This window comes from Siphateles boraxobius, unplaced genomic scaffold (assembly GCF_051911475.1).
Source record: "Siphateles boraxobius isolate OS27281-9 unplaced genomic scaffold, OSU_SipBor_1 77, whole genome shotgun sequence".
Classification (NCBI taxonomy): Eukaryota; Metazoa; Chordata; class Actinopteri; order Cypriniformes; family Leuciscidae; genus Siphateles; species Siphateles boraxobius.
In genome coordinates this window covers 21704120-21724794 of record NW_027509205.1, presented here as the reverse complement: position 1 = coordinate 21724794, position 20675 = coordinate 21704120, and the positions used below count along the sequence as shown (strand labels likewise).

Genomic DNA, 20675 nt, shown 5'->3' with positions numbered 1-20675 from the left:
CTGCCCTAGTCAGGCAAGTGAGGATCTGCAGGAGGGCAGCCACAAAACATACTTTGCTGAAGACATGAAGTTTTGGTGGGTGATTGGCATACTAGTCAAATAATAGTATGATCATGCATTGCTAGTGGTGATCAGGTAGGCCTTTGTTTACCTTTGTTCACTGTTGTTTATCCATGATTTCAAATAAGAATCCCCCAATGGCTTTTTAGTGCAAATCATTAGCCCAAATTACGCAAAGTAACTACTTGAGCACTAGTTAAAGCCCAAATTACGCAAAATAACGAATTGAGTTTAAATCATTTGCTGACAGCTTGGTCCCCCCCAGTTAAAAAATCCTATCTGCGCCACTGCCTTAATCATGTTCGTTTCTACCGTGTGTCTGTTAGATCACAACACTGGAGAGCACTATAATTGTTCTTCACGCGCACAGTAACTGAAATTTAAAACTGTTAAAAGAAAAAGGCTCAAACTATTGCATAGATAGATACTGCATAGTACACTATGCATCATTATGTCTTTCCTTTGTGCTTTGAACTTTTCAATGCGGACTCGACGCGCTGTGCGCTTTGACTCCGTGTTGCTTCAAGCGCATCATTCTGTGCTCGGGATGCGCATAAGCGCTTTTCGCTGCACTATATTGCAGCCTTTCATATCACAATACAGTGACGCAATGAAAGATTATTAATAGCCTTTCTTGTTCTGTTCTATCTATCATATGTTGCTGCCTCATTAAACAGCTGTGCTATACATTTAAAATATGTCTTAAATTTATAGTAGACTATATATAAAATAATTGATCTTTTTGATTTTTATTATCTTGTTTTTCATGAATGTATTTTACAACAACACAAAGAGCAATGTGTAACGTTTTACCAGATTTAGTGCTACACTTATTGTCTCTTATTTGTTCCCCACTAAATAATGTGTTTTTTCACTAAATGTTCAGATTTTATAAAATTTTTGTGCACTTGTGATTTTCCTAGACTAAATTTTACTGCTGAGTTATCCACTAATATAGTATAGAATTGAATTTTTGTCATAGGTTATGATCATATTTTTTTTGCTTTGTTGTTTTTCTTTATAATGAAGTTGTCTGTATTAAGTAGATTGTGTTTAACACACAAAAGAGTGATTATCAGTTCAACACACAGATTTATAGAAATTCTACTTGATTTAAAAAAAAAACTGCGCTGGTATTGGATCGGTATCGGTCGATACTCAGAATTTTTGGTATCGGATCGGTTCAGAAAAAAAGGTATCGGGACATCCCTACAGAATATGAGCATAGCTTACTCACTAAACACTAACATTCACTAAAATATCGAACCATTAGCAATACAGATTCAAAAAGAGAGCGCCATTGACTGTCAAGTTGAACGCCCCGCCCCTCATAGTCCAGTCATTATGAAAAAAGGTTGAACAAATCGCAACAGAAACAAATTCAACTGATTTTGTATCCTCAATATGTTATGAGTAAGGGAAAAAAAGCCCCGAAGAATCCCATTAGGGGAAAGTTTTGAAAAAGAGCCAAATATAGCCTATTCATTCTTTTTCTCACGTGAATAGGGTACAATTTTTAACCTTTAGATATCACCATGAAAGTTACTGAGTTGATTACTTGCTTCAAGACAAACAAAAAATGTATAACAAGTTTTTTTTAATTGTTTGTTAACATGGACAAACGGTGCATAATTATGTATGTGCTAATTTGCATAAATACCCAAACAGATCTAAACATTGGGTACAGCCAACCCATGTTAACAAACAATTGCCATCTAATAATACATTTATTTGTATAGCGTTTTTTACAGTACACAGCTTTATAGAAAGGCAGATAGCCATTGTATAGTAACTGAATTGTATATGTAAGCTAAACAAAAAAACACTAAGAATGAGAAACGTTTAATTTCACAATCTATTCAGTTACATACTAGTATATGAAACATACAAGTTAAAAAACATTAATGGTCGTTATAATGTAGTTCAAATTACTAACAAAGTAATTTTGTCCGATTTGTAAAAGATTGGACCGCATTCTGTTAAAGAGTACACGCACCCACACACACACTGCACTGAAAAGTTAACCACATCACTGCTTTGAGTGTACAAGCTCGCAAATGAAATGTTTAACCGGCAAGGCTATAAAATACATGCTAATAATGAACTTTTGTGATTGCAAATAAGTGCAGTGTCCCGTGAGTGTAACTCTACAGCTGTTCTTGCATATGATGTGAATGTACGTTGAGTTGTACCTAGGCTTTTACCAGCCTGCAACATAACCTAATTTAGTTGACATTCATTTTTTCAACATACCTTTATCTCGCTGTTTTATCTCTTCCTCTAGTTTCTTCTTTTTTCCTTTTTCTTCACCAGTGGGGGAATGTGTCCTTTTTTGTGACTTGACAGTTTTGCTGCTGCCTCTATCAGTCGCAGTCCTTTCTGAAACGCTGCTGTTTGATGAAGCTTCCTGTTCATGGTTTAGTTTTACTTTCTAACCTGCAGTGATGTCATATAGCTCCACCCATAATCATAAATATGGAACAGTTCGTAATTCATCCCTGCTGAGTGTGTAAAACAGTGTAAGAAACTTATAGAAAATCAAGTTATCAAGTCATGTAGTGATGTTACAGCTCCACCTATTAAGCAAGTAAGTCTACTGATTAGGGCTGTAACGATATGCGATATGAAACCGAAATCGCGACACTCAGATCCACGAACCTGTGTGAGAAGGCAGAATCGCGACACACACCATCCAACTCCCAGATTTATCCTTCCCGTCCAGATCCAATGCTACCACATCTTTAAATTACTATTAGTATTATTTGAAGTTAACATTATAAAATAATTTTTCACGTCCCCAATTCCTAAAGATCGGGGCATAAAGGAAATCGCGAGCTTCCCACTCGTATTTACGACATGGCGTTAATGTGCGTTCAACTCAACAAGTGAAAAGACTTGAACACCATTTGTCACACTTTATTAACTCGTTTTCACATTTGACTAGCTTTAAGGGTCATGAAACTCTAAACTAAATTTTCTGAGATTTTAACAGAGGTATGCGTGTTAAACATCATTGAAGACAATGTTAGCATCTGTTAAGATTAATTGCGATGGGAAACTGGTTCATTTTTTTTCTTCGCTATTTTCGTCTTCCAGGTTTAAAATCTACATCGTCACAGGCTGTGACGTGGCAGAGAACTATATAGTACTTGACGCATATCCGTGTCTCATAGTTATTCACAAGACTAATAAGCTGTGAGAAACTGTGAAACTAAACTGTGAGATCACGCAATAGATGAGAGAGACGTTCTTGGGTCGGGAAGTGTATGTTTCTGTGGAGTAAAAGTAAAGGTGTGTTTTTAATGGCTTTCCTGCGATGCTCCCAGGGCTAGTCTAGACTCTGGCTGCGGGCGATTTGTTGGCTATCATCGACATGTTTGTAGTCAGCAACAATCTCGAGGAGTGAATGTGTTTTGTTGTTTAAAGACCTTTATGATGATCGTGTTAGCTGATCTATAATAGTTGATCTAATCTATATGTCTAGTGCCAGCCAACGTGCGAAAGCACATTTGAATTTAGCAGCTTGTCAACTGATACACTGAACAATCTAATAATCACACCGGTGAATTTTGTACGCGTCAAAATGTTAATATAAATATGAAGCCCATTCAGTTACTTTTGAAAGTTCAAACAGGTGGTTAGTGTATTTCATTGGACTTTAAAAACATAAAAACCTTGTATGTCCTCACAATTTAGCTCTGATGTTTAATGAGAGTAGGCATGGTCCACTGACAGATTTTCGCTCCTCTCTTCCTCTCCTGCCGCGCCCATTTAAGTTCCATTTTTCAAAAAGGTTGTGGGTAGACTTGAGCTGAAAGACGGGGGTTAATGACCCTTTAAAGGTTGTATCAGCGATTGTGGATGACTTCTGTTTGTGTTTGAAGCCAGATCCCAAACAAACCAAGTTAGCTCGCCCCTCCCTCAACGAATTCCAATTCGTCAGAATCAACTTGCTCACTAGCATGCCAATCTCACACACTCAATCCTTACAATCTGATATTCGCTAGAGCTATCCAAGTTTAGTCGAGCTTCACTCATATTTTTTAAAGAATTATATTTTCACACACAGTCACATACAAAAAAGTCAGCACTAGAAGCTACTCATCTATCCAGAAGAAACAGTGCAACCTCGGCGTCCGATTTAAAAACAATTCTTTGAGTTCTCTCCGCCGTTCAAAAGCCTTCCCGATTATTATTTGTTTCTTTGACGAAAAATGAGGGTATTCCCTCGCCGTAATCCTCCTTCTCTTCTTGGGGATTTGCCTCTTCCATGTTAAATGTATCTGGTCCATTGATAGCATAGGGTTGATAGACGCTGGCTTATTCTTCAGCTACGACTTCGCGTGCAGGCGCCTTGCACAAGCGCAAAAACAAACACCCGCCCCTGTCGGTGATTGGTTAGAACACTGTTTATTTGGATTTTGAGTGGTGGTTGTACCCATTTGTTTTTGTGTGCAGATCTCAGAGCCTAGGCTGCCTACAGAGACGCGTTTTTTTGACAGCCAGGTTATGGGGCGGCAGCTAGCGGATCGTTATGAAAGATTAGATGAATGTGATCATTTTTCAGTGGGCATCAGTGGGCATGAGCAGAATAAATATATATATATATATATATATATATATATATATATATATATATTTATTCTGCTCATGCCCACTGATGCCCACTGAAAAATGATATATATATATATATCGGAGTCTAATTTGTCCAAAGTTATATTAGCAAGGTCTATTAGTTCATCTGGTAAAATGACGGTTTACCTTTGCTTGTCTAAGAAAACATCAGAACGTTTTTTCTAGCTCGCTCATGATATGTGCAACATGTTAATTGATAAGACGGTCGCGTAAATATTTTGAGTCTGGGCTTCGTTGTAGTTGAGAGGATTTGTAGCATATTATGGATCAATACAATACAGAATGCGATCGGTGAGCCATCGGCTTCTACACTATGTAGCACACTGCAAAAAAGCTACAATAAGCCAAATAAAAGCAAAGTAACACCCGGATGCAACGTGCAAGCTAAATTAGACACATAGAAGGGCAGCATCCATCTAGCTAGATCAAGCCAAAATCTCCACTAGCCATTTAGCTAAGGTAGGATACACCGGGGTAGGATACATCGGTGTCTTGATTTGAAGAATTTGATATCTATTCATTTGCGAACTAAGTTACACAAATAAAACCGACAGAGGAACGGCCAAACAACTACAGAAATCAAACGTGTTTGCTAATGACAATGCTAACATCAAAGTTATAGTATCTAGCGTACTAGTAAGCCCGTAACACAGCGATCATAATAAAAACCTTTACAGACAATAGAAAACATCCTAATGTAACGGGGGTACTCTTATTTTGGCGAGCGATCTACTTTTTGCGCGTGCTGTGAATGCAGCGGAGAGAGACGAAGAAGCGCGTGTGTGATGAGTGTCTGACTGACGCAGCAGAGAGTGCAGTGTCGCGATTGAGAAGCTCGTTCGATAAGTCGTTTCAATTGAAGATTATCGAGGCTTAAGTAGAGTAAAGAGCAACCGCAGACAGCACTAAGTGAAAGTGTGAGCAGTGACCTACGTTTGATTTTGTAGAAGACAGTTTTGTTCCAGTGTTATGCGTTTACTGTGAGAATGACGCGGTGACACATTGTGAAGACCACGGAAGCTGTGAGTACATTTTAAGTGCAAACTCTGTTTGATTTTTGTAATTCAGAGACTTGTTACACGTTTTTTTTTGCAGTTTTATGCACTTCTCGTGTTTTGATAGATAAGTATCGTCGAGTTAGTGGTTAAACGAGACGGTTCACGTGTAATTGAGTTTCCCGCACGAGTCAGAGCACGTGAGAGTGAGCTCGCTGAAGCAGTTAGTACGCAGTACGCACTTAATGAAGAGATACAATTGTTTTCCGCTGATTCCAGAGTGAAGATTGTTGTTACCCTGCCATTCAAGTGACATCTCAGTCTAATTCACCTTCAAGTTGATTTTATTTTTGAGACAGTTCATTTGTGAAACGGTTGATACCAAGTTGATTGCATACTTGCACTTGCACACTTCAATACGGGATCTTCAGTTGTTGCAACGCACCCCACGTCCAGACAACGCACTCGAATTCATCGTTCCGTGAAATGGTATTTTCCTGATTTTCCAGTGACTGAACTGATAAACGGTGAACTGTGAGTGAACATTTAAATGTGCTTATTCAAGGGTGAGATTTGATGGTATGTTTATGTTTGTTGGTTTGAAATGTGATTGTTTGAAGGTGATCTTTTGAGAAAGGTGATAATTTGTTGGTATACAAATTGACACATTGAAAATTATTTCATTTTGAAGTTCCATAAGGGATTTGTTATATCAAAAGAGAAGAGTTTTACAACTTCAGTGTTGAAAAGTTGGTGTGAATTCAGAAAGAAAGACAACTCAAAGACTGTGAATTTATTTTGTTTTATTTTGTTCATTCTTTAGACAAAAAGACATAACCAATCACAAGAAAAATAAATTGTTTTAATTGTTGTTGTGCTTATGTACATTTTCATTGAGAGCTGCTAGGGAGTGGGGGTAGTCTCACTTACTTTATCAGATCTGGGGAGGGAGGAGCATAACACACTGTGTTTTAATATATGCAATTTTTCTTCAGGAAGCCGCCGGGTGACATTATTATACCTGAAGCCTACCCTTGTCGGTCTTTAGATTTTCCAAACAATAAAGTAAGAAACCACATACACACATTAGCGTGTAACGAGGCAAAAAACGTTTGGGGAGCGGGGACCAAGATCCTTTCGTTGTCCAAACTTCCAGAGCAGTCATAATCCATATTCCCCTACATGACGGGCTAAAGACCCCGTTACAAAAGTGGCGTCACGAACAGGATAGGATTAGGCACATTTAAGTAGTCACACGTCTCCAGGCCCATAAGTAGTCTTGTCAAGCAAGAAGATGTCTGAGCTGGAGGAACTAAAAAGAGAGATGGCGGAGATGCAGAGGAGGTTTGCTGAGCAGGCAGGGGCACTTGATCAAGCCAGGGCAGAGCAGCGAGAAGCCCTATCCTTAGCAAAGGTGGTAATTGAGAGCCAAACCTCTGCACAAACGACCCCAGCTGCCATTTATATCCCTCGAGACCGGAAGCTCCCTGATTTCACTGGTTGCATGGCAAAACCTGGAGAGCTGAGTGTTGAAGAATGGGTAGCATCGATGAAGTCTGCATTTCAAGTCATGAGAGTGCCCACTGAGGATCGGGTAGAGCTGGTGAAACAACACCTAAAAGATGAGGCCAAAGCCACAGTGAAGTTCATGATGGATGGGAAAGAGGAGTCTGTTGATAACATCTTCACTATTCTCCTTGACACTTATGGGGATAAAGTGCCCATTGGTACCAGGCTGAAAGACTTCTATGACCGTGCTCAGCATGAAGGAGAAACAATACGCTCCTAAGCATATGACCTTCGGGAAAGACTGAGTCGTGTTCAGCGCCGAGAGCCAGCTAGAGTAGCAGATGCTGAAAGTGTCCTGAAGGAGCAACTGGTGTTAGGCCTAAAAGATGACTTCTTGCGTCGAGAGATGAAGCGCAGAATCAAGGCGGAGCAAGAATTGAGTTTCGTGGAGGTGATGCAAGCGGCAATTACCTGGTCAGAAGAGGAGGAAGCACAGCCTTCTAGTAATCCCAGGCCCAGTACTCGTGCCAGAGGAGTAGTGAATGCTGCTGCAGCACAGGATGTTCCCTCCACTCTGTCTTTAGAGAAATTGCATGAGGCGATTCAGAAAATCGCTGCTCGTCAAGAGGAACTATATCAAGCCGTCTACAGGACAGAGAGAAATAAACCACAGCAAAGCCGTCCAAAGAGTCAACCCTTAAGAGACAGTGAAGGACGTTATATTTGTTATTCAAGTGGTGAACCCGGGCATACCAGTCGTTATTGTCCGCAAGGTGGCAAGTTAAGAAGGGGACCAGTTCCATCACAGCATACAGTGGAGTCAGTTGAGGCTCCTGAGACAGCCACTGGAGATGCAGTGCAGAGAAGCCCAGGACCATCATTGATTAGATGCCACACAGCGGAATGGTTGGCCGACGAGACTGCTGAAAAACTGAAAGACAGTGCTTTTGGGGATTGCTTGGCTATCGAGGTGAAGATAGCAGGTGTAAAAACCAAGTGCCTCTTGGATACAGGGTCAGAGGTATCCACTATATCCGAGTCACACTTTCGACAGCACTTTGGGGAGCAGAAGTTGAAGTTATCCTCTGCGTGCTGGGTTAAGCTTACAGCGGCCAATGGATTGGACATTCCTGTCTTGGGATGCTTGCAGGCGGATGTAGAATGCCTGGGGAAAGTATTTCCTGGAAGGTGCATATTCGTTCTGACTGACACAAGCCCTGATGTGAAAGAAATGAAAGGGGTGTCTGGAATCATCGGGATGAATGTACTCAGTGAAGTTCAGTCTTTGTTTATCTCAGCTGAGGGGATGGAGAAGATGGATAAGTATAACAAGCGAGATGAGGCTCAGGTCCGGAGATTACTTGCTAAAGAAGAGAAAGAAGCTGGACATTTAGGACCTGATGGAAGGATTGGATATGTCAAGATTGCTGGAAAACAGGCTGTCACTATTCCTCCCCGCTGTGAGAAGGTGCTGGAGGGCCGCTGTGGAGTGTCGCCTAGGGTGAACAGTCAGGTGCTGGTTGCGCCAGTCGCTGGAGTAAATTTGCCAAACGGACTTTTAGTGGGTCATGTTCTTGCTAAAACAGAGGATGGAAAGGTTCCTGTGCGTGTAGTGAACTTGAGTGGAAAAGCCGTTAGACTTGTTCCCAGATTCAGAGTTGCTTCTGTCTATAAGCCAAAGGAAGTAATCACAAAGGACGTGCTTGAATTTGAGGAAGATGATGGAGTGCTCCATGTCAAAGAGTTGGTGCAAGACAAAGTTCAAGTGGATACAAACTCACTCACGCCGCTACCAGTTCCTGTTGAAGTGAATTATGAAGGACTCACACCAGGACAATGTGAAAGGCTCATCGAGTTGCTATCAAAGCACAGAGATGTTTTCTCTAAGGATGACCAAGACTATGGCTACACCACGGCTGTGGTGCACAATATTCCGACAGGTGAAGCGCCACCAATAAAGCAGCGCCATCGTAGAGTACCGCCACAGATATTTCAAGAGGTCAAAAGGCATGTCCAGGGTCTGGTGTCCCAGGGAGTCCTTAAAGAAAGCAGTAGCCCCTGGGCATCACCCGCAGTTATTGTCATGAAGAAGGATGGCAGTGTGCGCTTCTGCTGTGATTATCGAAAACTCAACGAAGTAACGTATAAGGATGCATACCCGCTCCCACGAGTGGACGAGTCCTTGGATGCGTTGGGCAACGCCAAGCTGTTCTCTACACTGGATTTGACTGCTGGGTATTTCCAGGTGGCTGTGAGTAAAACGGATCAGGAGAAGACAGCCGTTACCACTCCCTTTGGGCTGTTTGAGTGGACCAGGATGCCGTTCGGGCTGTGCAATGCTCCGGCCACCTTTCAGCGCCTTATGGGTGTGGTGCTTGGTGACTTGGCCTTTGACGTTCTTCTTGTCTATCTAGACGATGTCATTATCTTCTCCAGAGATTTTGAAAGTCACTGTGAGAAGTTAGAACTTGTCTTCAACCGGCTAAAACAATATGGTCTGAAGTTAAAGCCAAGCAAGTGCTTTCTTCTGAAGCCCGAAGTAAAGTTTTTAGGACACCAGATCTCCGCAGAGGGCATAAAAGTGAATGATGAGAAAGTTAAAGCCCTGGATATGTGGCCAGTTCCTAAAAATGTGAGAGAAGTCAGGCAAGTGCTTGGGTTTATGAGCTATTACCGAAGATTTGTCCCAAGGTTTGCTCAAATTGCCAAACCACTGCATGCACTGGTAACTGGAGGAAAGACAAGCAAGAATCCAGTAACGTTTACTTGGAGCCGAGAATGTCAGTCCGCATTGGATGAGTTGAAAGGATGTTTGACGTCAGCACCCGTTCTGGCTTATCCCGACTTCAGTGAACCCTTTATACTTACCACAGATGGAAGTCTTCATGGACTGGGAGCAGTCCTCAGCCAGAAACGGGAAGGGATCGAGCGTGTTGTGGCATACGCCAGCAGAGGATTGAGAGGTTCGGAGAAAAATGACAAAAACTATAGTGCATTCAAGTTGGAACTGCTCGCATTAAAGTGGGCGATCACTGAAAAGTTTAAGGAGTACCTTATGTATTCAAAGTTTACGGTGATTACTGACCACAACCCACTGAGGTACCTCTGTTCAGCTAATCTTGGCGCAGTAGAGCAGCGCTGGGTAGCGCAATTGGCCGAGTACGACTTTGAAGTGTGCTACAAACCTGGTCGACACAACACGAATGCCGATGCCCTGTCAAGGATTCCCTCTCAGGAGGAACCAGAGAAGGATGATGATGGGAAGGACTTTATTCAGCTAGGAGCTGATGAAGTGAGAGCATGCTTATGGCCAGGAAAAAGAATCGACCAAGAGCAATCGGATGGTAAAGCTGTGGTGCAGGCATCAATAAGAGGAGAAATCAATGGGTATAGTTGGAGTGAGATAAGAAAGCAACAGAGGAATGATCCTGTGATCAGCCCCGTTTATAAAGCCGTGTCTGGGAACAAGAGACCAAGTAGAATGGATCACAGTGATATGGAGCCGAAATTGAAGAAGCTTGCCAAAGAATTTGACCGTCTGAAGCTGCGTCAAGGAGTACTGTTCAGACGCATCTTGGATCCGAGGGATGGAGAGGAAATATGGCAGATGGTTGTTCCTGAGCCTCTACAGCGTGAAGTGTATGAGGGACAACATGAACACGGAGGTCATTTTGGAGAGAGAAGTACAGTAACTCGAATGAGGAGAAATTATTACTGGCCTACAATGTCGGCAGATGTTTCATGCTGGATCAAGCAGTGCAAGAGATGTACACTAGCCAAAGATGTTTTTCCCCGACTTCGAGCTCCTATGACCTGCAGTAATGTTTCAGTTCTATTAGAGGTCCTAGCCATGGATTATACGCAGCTTGAACAATCTTCTGGAGGGTACGAAAACGTGCTTGTGCTCACGGATATGTTCACCAGATTCACAGTTGCTGTTCCTACGAAGAATCAGACCGCAAACACAACAGCGAAAGCGTTGCTTAAGCACTGGTTTGGTTATTACGGCTGTCCAGCTCGTCTGCACTCGGACCAGGGGAGGTGTTTTGAAGCTAACGTGATCAAGGAGCTTTGCAAAGTCTATGGCATAGGAAAAAGCCGTACCACCCCATACCATCCGCAGGGGAACTCTCAATGTGAGAGATTCAACCGTACTATGCATGACTTGTTAAGAACCTTGCCACCAGAGAAAAAGAGAGATTGGAAGACTCACCTTCCAGAGCTGGTAATGGCTTACAACAGCAATGTAAATTCATCCACTGGTTATTCCCCATTCTACCTAATGTTCGGAAGAGATGCACGTTTACCAATGGATGTCCTTGGAGAAAAGGATCTAGAAGAAGATGAGGTTGATAACCTGGATGATTGGGTGAAAGGTCATCATGCGAGGCTGAAAACAGCAGTGGAGATTGCAAACGCAGCATCTCAAGAGGCTTCCAGAAAGAGAAAGAGGATCTATGACCGCAAGTCATTTGGAGCTCTTGTGAGGCCTGGAGATCGGGTGCTTCTGCGTAATCACAGACACAGGGGCAGAAACAAAATTCAGGATAAATGGGAAGACACACCATACATAGTGTTGAAACAAAACTATGCAGACATACCTGTGTTTTCAATCAAGCCAGAAAAGGGGGGTCCTACAAAGGTTGTACATCGAGATCAGCTTAGGCACTGCTCGTTCCCCTCGTCCACAACACCGCGTACACGCCAGCGTAGTGTGAGAGACAAAACAGAGACAGATACAGACATGTCAGATCTTGTATGCTTTCCTGAAATTCAACAACACTCTACTTACCATGCACACACAAGAGTGGGTCAAGGGGAGTCACAGGAAATAGAGCAGAATGACAGTGATGAGAATCAGAATGTGATAGCTGAATCAGGGTTGAGGGTACAAGATGACTCAGATGATGCTGATATCTCAGAAGCTGAAAGAGAAAGTATTCCTGAGCTTAGACGTTCTCAGAGGCAGAACAAGGGTGTTTTACCTGTGAAGTATAGAAGTGACTATATTGTAACATAAGCGTTCAGAGTCTTCTATAACTTTGAGAAGCCTATGAAGGTATATGTCATGTTTTTCTAACATGTTGTTTTGTGTTTCAGAGATGAATCTGCCAGAGATGTCAATGAAGTGGCAGGGTTTAGAAGGGGGGAATGTAACGGGGGGTACTCTTATTTTGGCGAGCGATCTACTTTTTGCGCGTGCTGTGAATGCAGCGGAGAGAGACGAAGAAGCGCGTGTGTGATGAGTGTCTGACTGACGCAGCAGAGAGTGCAGTGTCGCGATTGAGAAGCTCGTTCGATAAGTCGTTTCAATTGAAGATTATCGAGGCTTAAGTAGAGTAAAGAGCAACCGCAGACAGCACTAAGTGAAAGTGTGAGCAGTGACCTACGTTTGATTTTGTAGAAGACAGTTTTGTTCCAGTGTTATGCGTTTACTGTGAGAATGACGCGGTGACACATTGTGAAGACCACGGAAGCTGTGAGTACATTTTAAGTGCAAACTCTGTTTGATTTTTGTAATTCAGAGACTTGTTACACGTTTTTTTTGCAGTTTTATGCACTTCTCGTGTTTTGATAGATAAGTATCGTCGAGTTAGTGGTTAAACGAGACGGTTCACGTGTAATTGAGTTTCCCGCACGAGTCAGAGCACGTGAGAGTGAGCTCGCTGAAGCAGTTAGTACGCAGTACGCACTTAATGAAGAGATACAATTTTTTTCCGCTGATTCCAGAGTGAAGATTGTTGTTACCCTGCCATTCAAGTGACATCTCAGTCTAATTCACCTTCAAGTTGATTTTATTTTTGAGACAGTTCATTTGTGAAACGGTTGATACCAAGTTGATTGCATACTTGCACTTGCACACTTCAATACGGGATCTTCAGTTGTTGCAACGCACCCCACGTCCAGACAACGCACTCGAATTCATCGTTCCGTGAAATGGTATTTTCCTGATTTTCCAGTGACTGAACTGATAAACGGTGAACTGTGAGTGAACATTTAAATGTGCTTATTCAAGGGTGAGATTTGATGGTATGTTTATGTTTGTTGGTTTGAAATGTGATTGTTTGAAGGTGATCTTTTGAGAAAGGTGATAATTTGTTGGTATACAAATTGACACATTGAAAATTATTTCATTTTGAAGTTCCATAAGGGATTTGTTATATCACAAGAGAAGAGTTTTACAACTTCAGTGTTGAAAAGTTGGTGTGAATTCAGAAAGAAAGACAACTCAAAGACTGTGAATTTATTTTGTTTTATTTTGTTCATTCTTTAGACAAAAAGACATAACCAATCACAAGAAAAATAAATTGTTTTAATTGTTGTTGTGCTTATGTACATTTTCATTGAGAGCTGCTAGGGAGTGGGGGTAGTCTCACTTACTTTATCAGATCTGGGGAGGGAGGAGCATAACACACTGTGTTTTAATATATGCAATTTTTCTTCAGGAAGCCGCCGGGTGACATTATTATACCTGAAGCCTACCCTTGTCGGTCTTTAGATTTTCCAAACAATAAAGTAAGAAACCACATACACACATTAGCGTGTAACGAGGCTAAAAACGTTTGGGGAGCGGGGACCAAGATCCTTTCGTTGTCCAAACTTCCAGAGCAGTCATAATCCATATTCCCCTACATGACGGGCTAAAGGCCCCGTTACACTGAGGTCACAATTACTTGAAATTTAAATATTAAACAGTTTATTCCAAAGATACTTACAAGTGCAACAGCTAGAAGGCCAGGTCAGCATCCGTTTTGCAGGCTTCTGTTTCTCTCAATTCTCGCCATTTTGAAAAAGCTGGTCTTTACTCGAGTCTGACTTCTAGCTCGGTCAGTCTCCCGTTTCCTCTTTCATTGGTCCTCCGACAAAGATTTGCTAGCTTTCTGCTTCTTTTTTTTACACACTCAGCCATAACTCTATCTATCGTTGCCCTTTGCTTATAGCTAGCCGGTGCTTGAATGGGGGCGTGTACGTGTGCAGTGCCATCAAGCAATTTGTTACATCGCGAGACCTGATATCACGCGATACTTCCTGAAGGCGAGACCGGCGGCCCGCAGGCCCAAAGTTGCAAGTGAGTTTTTTACGCTCTCAGGCACCAGGGGGGTGCGAAACCACCACCATTCAAGCCGAAATAAGTAATATAACCATTCCACTAACTCCGAAGCTGTTCAGTTAAGGTAAAAAAGTTGCCTGGTGTCCCTTTAAAGGTATTTTTAGCAGTGATATTGCTAGACTTTTATATTTACAGCAAAGTTAATTGCCTGCACAGAATATGATATCATTATAATATATCAATATAATATGTAACAAAGTTGACAGTGTCTTCAATAAATTAATTAAAAACATACTAAAGCAAAACACACCTGATGCACATTCCTTGTTCTTTATTTTCTGGAAGTAGATTTTAAGAACCTTTCTGTACTTTTGTGAAATTAAGAGAAAGTACTCCGCCATCTTACTCCGCCGAAATGAATTGAACGCACATGACGTCGTAAACATGACTTCCCACCTCATAAATACAAACTTCACATGAGGACTTGAACGCTTTACTGGGAGCCTGGGCTACAGAGAGCCTTAAAGGGTTAGCCGACAAGGCTTTATGCTAATAATGAACTTTTGTAAATGCAATGTCCCACGAGTGTAACTCTACCACTGTGCTAACATGTGATGTGAATGCAGGCCTACGTCGAGTTGTACAATATTAGGATGGAGGTGCCAGAACTGCAACTGATAGAATGTGCGCTGTAGCACGATACAATATGTCTTCAAAAGCAGATTGTGGAGACATTTTAATAGTCCACTAGCAAAAATCATGATATCGCACAACCCTTATGTCCCTACATACTTTCCTAAAATAAAGAAGCTATGCTACCTAGGCTATGTTAATTAGCCAACAAACATTAACTCGGAACACAATCTAGTTTAGTTAACATTACATTTCTTACCATACCTTTATCGTGCAGTTTTTTTCTCTTTCTTATGTTTCTTCTTTTTTCCTTTCTCTTCACCTGTGGTGGGATGTGTCCTTTTTTGTGACATGACAGTTTTGCTCACAGTCCTCTTTCTGAAATTAAATGCTGTTGTTTGATGAAGCTTCCTGTTCACGGTTTTGTTTCACCTTACTCACCTGCAGTGATTTCATATAGCTCCGCCCATAATCATAAATATGGAACAGTTGGTAGGCCTACTTCATCCTTGATGAGTGAGTAATAGTGTAAGAACCTTTTAGAATATAAAGCTATCACAGTTTACACAATTGCAGCTGGATAGAAACGACATACTAAACATGTTTCACAGTGAAATCTATGATTTCCTGGGTCTTGTACAAAGGTAAAAAAATCAAAATATAAAATAATTTGAAAAGTGGCAAAAAAAGAAATGAAGGCATGCTAAAATAAAAGGTGAGCACACAAAGTCTAATAATTCACAAGTTTACATGGCAACTATTCTTAGTTATCAGATAATTCAATCTTCTTTTATTGTTTCTTTCAATGACATTTGTCTGCTGTGGAAGCTTGTTTCCGCCACAGAATTAAACATTTTAAAAGATAATTGCAACTTTTTCATCTCACAATTGTGAGTTTATATCTCACAATTCTGACTTTATAACACGCAATTGTGAGTTCATATCATGCAGAATTGCATGATTGCTTTATATCTCCCAATTGCATGTTATAAAATCAGAATTGTGAGTTTATAATTGACAATTCTGACTTTGTAACACACAATTGCCACTTAATATCAGGGTGAAATCCACTATAACCTTCCCTAACCTCAATTCTGTTAATCCATTGTTGTTTTCTGAATCTGTACAAACTCATCTTTTTTTTTTTTTTAATCTTTATTTGATTGGGACAGTGCATTTTAATGAACATAACATGGAGTACACGCATGTAAAAATGCCGGATTTTAGCCAAAGGCTAATTTCCATCCGTAGTCCCACGGGCCAGGATCATAGAACTCACAAAACATTGCAAAGTATAATTTTACATCTACAGTCAATTCATAAATTAGCTACATCCTATATACAATATTCACACAAGACTACATTCAATTTCACAAAAACACTCATCCATATACACGTTACAACAAAACAAATAAAAAATAACAAAATTAAAACAGATAAAACCTACATACTAGTGTGCGCAGCTTTGATTTGCCCATAGCCATTTTTTCAGCTGGACTTTAAACGAGCTATATGTAGTAATACATGTATATCTCTCTGATATTACTGAACACACTAGCTCCCTCGATATCCTTACAAAATATAATGCCTGTATTTCCACTGCCCTTGATATACACGCCCCTCTTAAAAGTAGATTTGTGCCTTCTACACACACATCTCCCTGGTGTACCCCTGCAATTCGCAATGTAAAAACAGCTGGTCGTTGTCTTGAATGCCTTTACAGGAAACTGGTTTGAATGTTCGCCTTACTGCTTATAATGACCATATTCATTTATGCAAATCTGCTATAAATACTGCACGCTCTAGTTACAAGTCTACTATTATTAATAATGCATCCTCTTGACCTAAAACACTGTTTTCTTTAGTCAATAAACCCATCAACTCTCCTGCCCCTGACATTAGTAACTCAGCAGACCTCTGTGAGTCACACCTGCATTTCTTTCAAAATAAAATACCTATATAAAATACATTCATAATCTCTTCCCATCCATGATCTCTCCCGTCCCCACACGACTTCCCCACTGCTTTTACACCTGGTACTCTCATTGATTTTGATTTCTATCCTGGTTCACCTTCTACCTGTCTGGTCGCCAGCATTACATCTCTATCCACCAGGCTAAGTCCACTACTGCCTCTGTCCCACACGGTGTTCCCCAGGGTTCTGTTCTTGGGTCTTTACTCTTCATCATCTACATGCTCCCATTAGGTAACCTTATCCATCATCATGGCTTTAAATTCCATTGCTTCACAGATGACACCCAACTATACATCCGTTCTCAACGCAATGCTCCTTTACCCACAAATTCCATATCAGCGTATTGATGATATAAATGCTTGGATGATCAGTAGCCTAATTTTCTCAAACTCAACACTGATAAAACAGATTTACTTCTTATTGGTTCACCTCAATTACATCCCATTTCTGTGTTGACAATGTTAATATTGCTGGAGTTTTGGTTCAACCTTCCACTACTGTCAAAAACCTTGGTATAATCTTTGATTCCTCTCTTTCCTTCCTTCCACACATCTCCTCGCTCACTAAGTCTGCGTTCTTTCACCTTAGTAATATTGTGTGCTTACGTCCATTTCTGAATATCAGAGTATTATCTGAGAATATCTGAGACCCTAGTTCATGCTTTCATCACTTCATGGCTTGACTACTACAATTATCTTTTCTATTTCTTACCCAATTCATCAATAAATAAGATCTAATATATTCAGAACTCCGCAGCTAGGGTCCTTACATACACAATGAAATATTCCCACATTACTCCGATTTTACACAGACTTCATTGGCTACCCGTTCGTTTTCGGATTCAATACAAGATACTCAAGGCCGGCTATAGCCCTTTGGTTGCCCTAGGCGAGATTGAGTTTTACTGTAACAATGTTCCCGGGAAGAAGGAGGCGGGAACCGACGAACAATCAAAATATACTTTATTTAAAATAAAACAAACAAACCAAAATACCGCCAGCAGCCCCTCGCGGACGACTGCTGGCTACCGAAAATAAATATAACTGCCAGCAGCCCCTCGCGGACGACTGCTGGCTAAAATAAAACACAAATACAAAAACCAAACACAACTAAAACACAGGCCTGTTCCTCTCTCGATCATCAACGTCGTCGCTCCTCCTTTATGCTTCCGCTCCTCCGTGAGAGATGCGAGACTGGTGTGCTTCACAGGTGCTGCTCATTAGCAATCGCACCACTGGCCTCGCGCCGTTCTCTCACGTCCCTTGGCCGTCCTGTTCGCCACATTTACATTTTGAGTTTTGAAAAAAAAAAGTATGAGATGTATCGGCCCAAAAAGCACGTTGGCCCACCGGGAATCTCCCGGTAGTCCCAATGGCCAGCATACCTGTGCCCAATACAAAGTAAATTTATTTCGTTTGACACCTTAATGGCTGAGAAGTGAAGACTTTCCTCTATACTGGGCTTTCTTTTAATCTTGTTGCTTTCTCCGTTTTCGTCCCTGTGCACCAGAGGGTTTCGATCAACGCGCCAGCAGCTGAGCACTTGGATAGGAAATGATCGACAATAATCATCAATTCAATCTAACAATCAGGTTGACAAGTAATTAAACGTGTGGCTGAGGGGGCGCCTTAGGATAATCATGTTTAATAAACATGTTTTTGTTTCGCTTGTCATTCTAATTCTGTGATTAATGGGAAGTAGGCCAAGGGCGACACTAGAGGGTGCCCGCGCCCCCAACACATTTGTCGCCCTGGGCAATCGCCTAGTTCCCCTATAGCAATCGCCGGCCCTGAAGATACTCCTTATCACATTCAAAGCACTCCATGGTCTTCAAAGCACTCCAACTATATTTATGATCTCATCCATACCTACTCCCCAGTTCGCACACTTAGATCTTCCAAATACTGGTCTGTTGACGATCCATAGGCACAAACTATCATCGTTTGGTGGAAGGGCTTTTTGTACCGCTGCCCCAACTCTTTGGAATTCTATTCCCCAACATATCCGCAACCGTTCTTGATTTCACGATTTCAAAACCCACCTTAAAACATATCTTTCTGCTACTTGTTTTCTCTGACCCCTGACTCTACTTTATGTATATGTAGTTCTATCTATTATGTTATCCATCTCAGTTTATTTGTATCGTTTCTATGTCATATTTCTATGTCATGTTTATTTCTACTTTATTGTAAAGCGACCTCTAGTTTTCTGCAAGGCGCTATATAAAATAAACGTATTATTATTAAAGACATAGCCTGTCATGAAGATGGAAGGAGAACCCAGGCGCAGACAGCAGATGACACTCAAATGATTCATTTTGGACCAAAACAGAAAACAAAACCCACGAGGGGGTAAAACAGGACTGGAGCAGAGTATAACAAGACTAAGACACGATGACCAACAAAGACTCTGACTTGACAGGAAACGAACTCACAATACTGATTAAACAGGTCTTCAGACAATATACTCAAAGGGATTAACACGCAAAGTTAGACAATGTACCGACACAGGACAGCAAACACAAGGGGATTAAATAGGGAGACACTAATGACAAAGACAGGTGAATCTGACTAGACAATAATGACGAGACGAGGATAACAAGGGGGCGGGGTGACGTGACGAGACAACACAAGCACATGGCTCAAAACACAAGACCATGTGCTTGCACACAAAACATGATTCTGTCATGATCCTGCCTCAAGACTAGAGATAATCAAGGACACGAGGGCAGAATCATGACAGAACCCCCACCTTAAGGAGCGGCTACCAGACGCTCCTCAAGGGGACATCAAACACGGGACATGACAGACTGAGACATCGACACAAACCAACAAAACATGACAAATAACAGTAATGGTAAACACGAAAACACAACAACCGGGTTAGGATGAAACATTAAAAATAAAAAACAAGGAAGAGGTGGTGGAGGAAACACAGAGTTCATGGGGGGTGGTCCAGGGTGAATGGGTGTGCTGGGGGTCTTAGGTCCACGGGATGAGGATGGGGAACGAGGAATCCGGGCTGGCTTGGAGGGGGACACACGAGGGGGGGACTTGGACAAAACAGTACGGGGTTTAGTGGCGACAGGGAAAACAGTCCGGGAACTAGTGGTGACAGGGACAAACGGGGAAACAGTCCGGGGACTAGTGGTAACAGGGACAAACGGGGAAACAGTCCCGGGGCTGGTGGAGACAGGGACGAACGGAGAAACAGTCCGGGGGCTGGTGGAGACAGGGACGAACGGAGAAACAGTCCGGGGGCTGGTGGAGACAGGGACGAACGGAGAAACAGTCCGGGAATTAGTGGAGACAGACTGGGATACTGCTTCAGTGGTAGCAGCAACAGATTCAGAGACAGAGGGTGAGGAAACGGGACTCCTGACGGCGGACATAGCAGGCGAAGGGGCAGGACTGGGTGCAGCGATCACAGCGGCAGGCTCGGGGGCTGGAGACAAGACAGGACAAACAGGGACTTCGAGGATTTTAGCTAGACAAGACAAATAATCAGAGAGGGTCTTGGCAGCAAGGAAGATGGGCATCTCCTGACGAGCAGAAACCGATTTCAGAACCTCTTTTGCGGCTAGATCGGCCGCAAGTCTCTCAGTAGATTCTGGGACGGCGCTAGCTGGAGCGGGCTCATGGACGGCGCTAGCTGGAGCGGGCTCATGGACGGCGCTAGCTGGAGCGGGCTCATGGACGGCGCTAGCTGGAGCGGGCTCATGGACGGCGCTTGCTGGAGCGGGCTCATGGACGGCGCTTGCTGGAGCGGGCTCATGGACGGCGCTTGCTGGAGCGGGCTCATGGACGGCGCTTGCTGG

General features: G+C 42.1%; 1 protein-coding gene across 1 annotated transcript in view; it reads right to left on the bottom strand.

The window, feature by feature from the left end:
- Nucleotides 1–2469, bottom strand: part of LOC143725536 (E3 ubiquitin-protein ligase TRIM21-like) — a 35275-nt gene extending 32806 nt beyond the window's left edge. The window contains exon 1 of the mRNA XM_077218015.1: nt 2314–2469. The gene's annotated coding sequence lies outside the window, so the exon portion shown is untranslated. The remainder of the gene's footprint in view (nt 1–2313) is intronic.
- Between the last annotated feature and the right edge of the window lie 18206 nt (nt 2470–20675).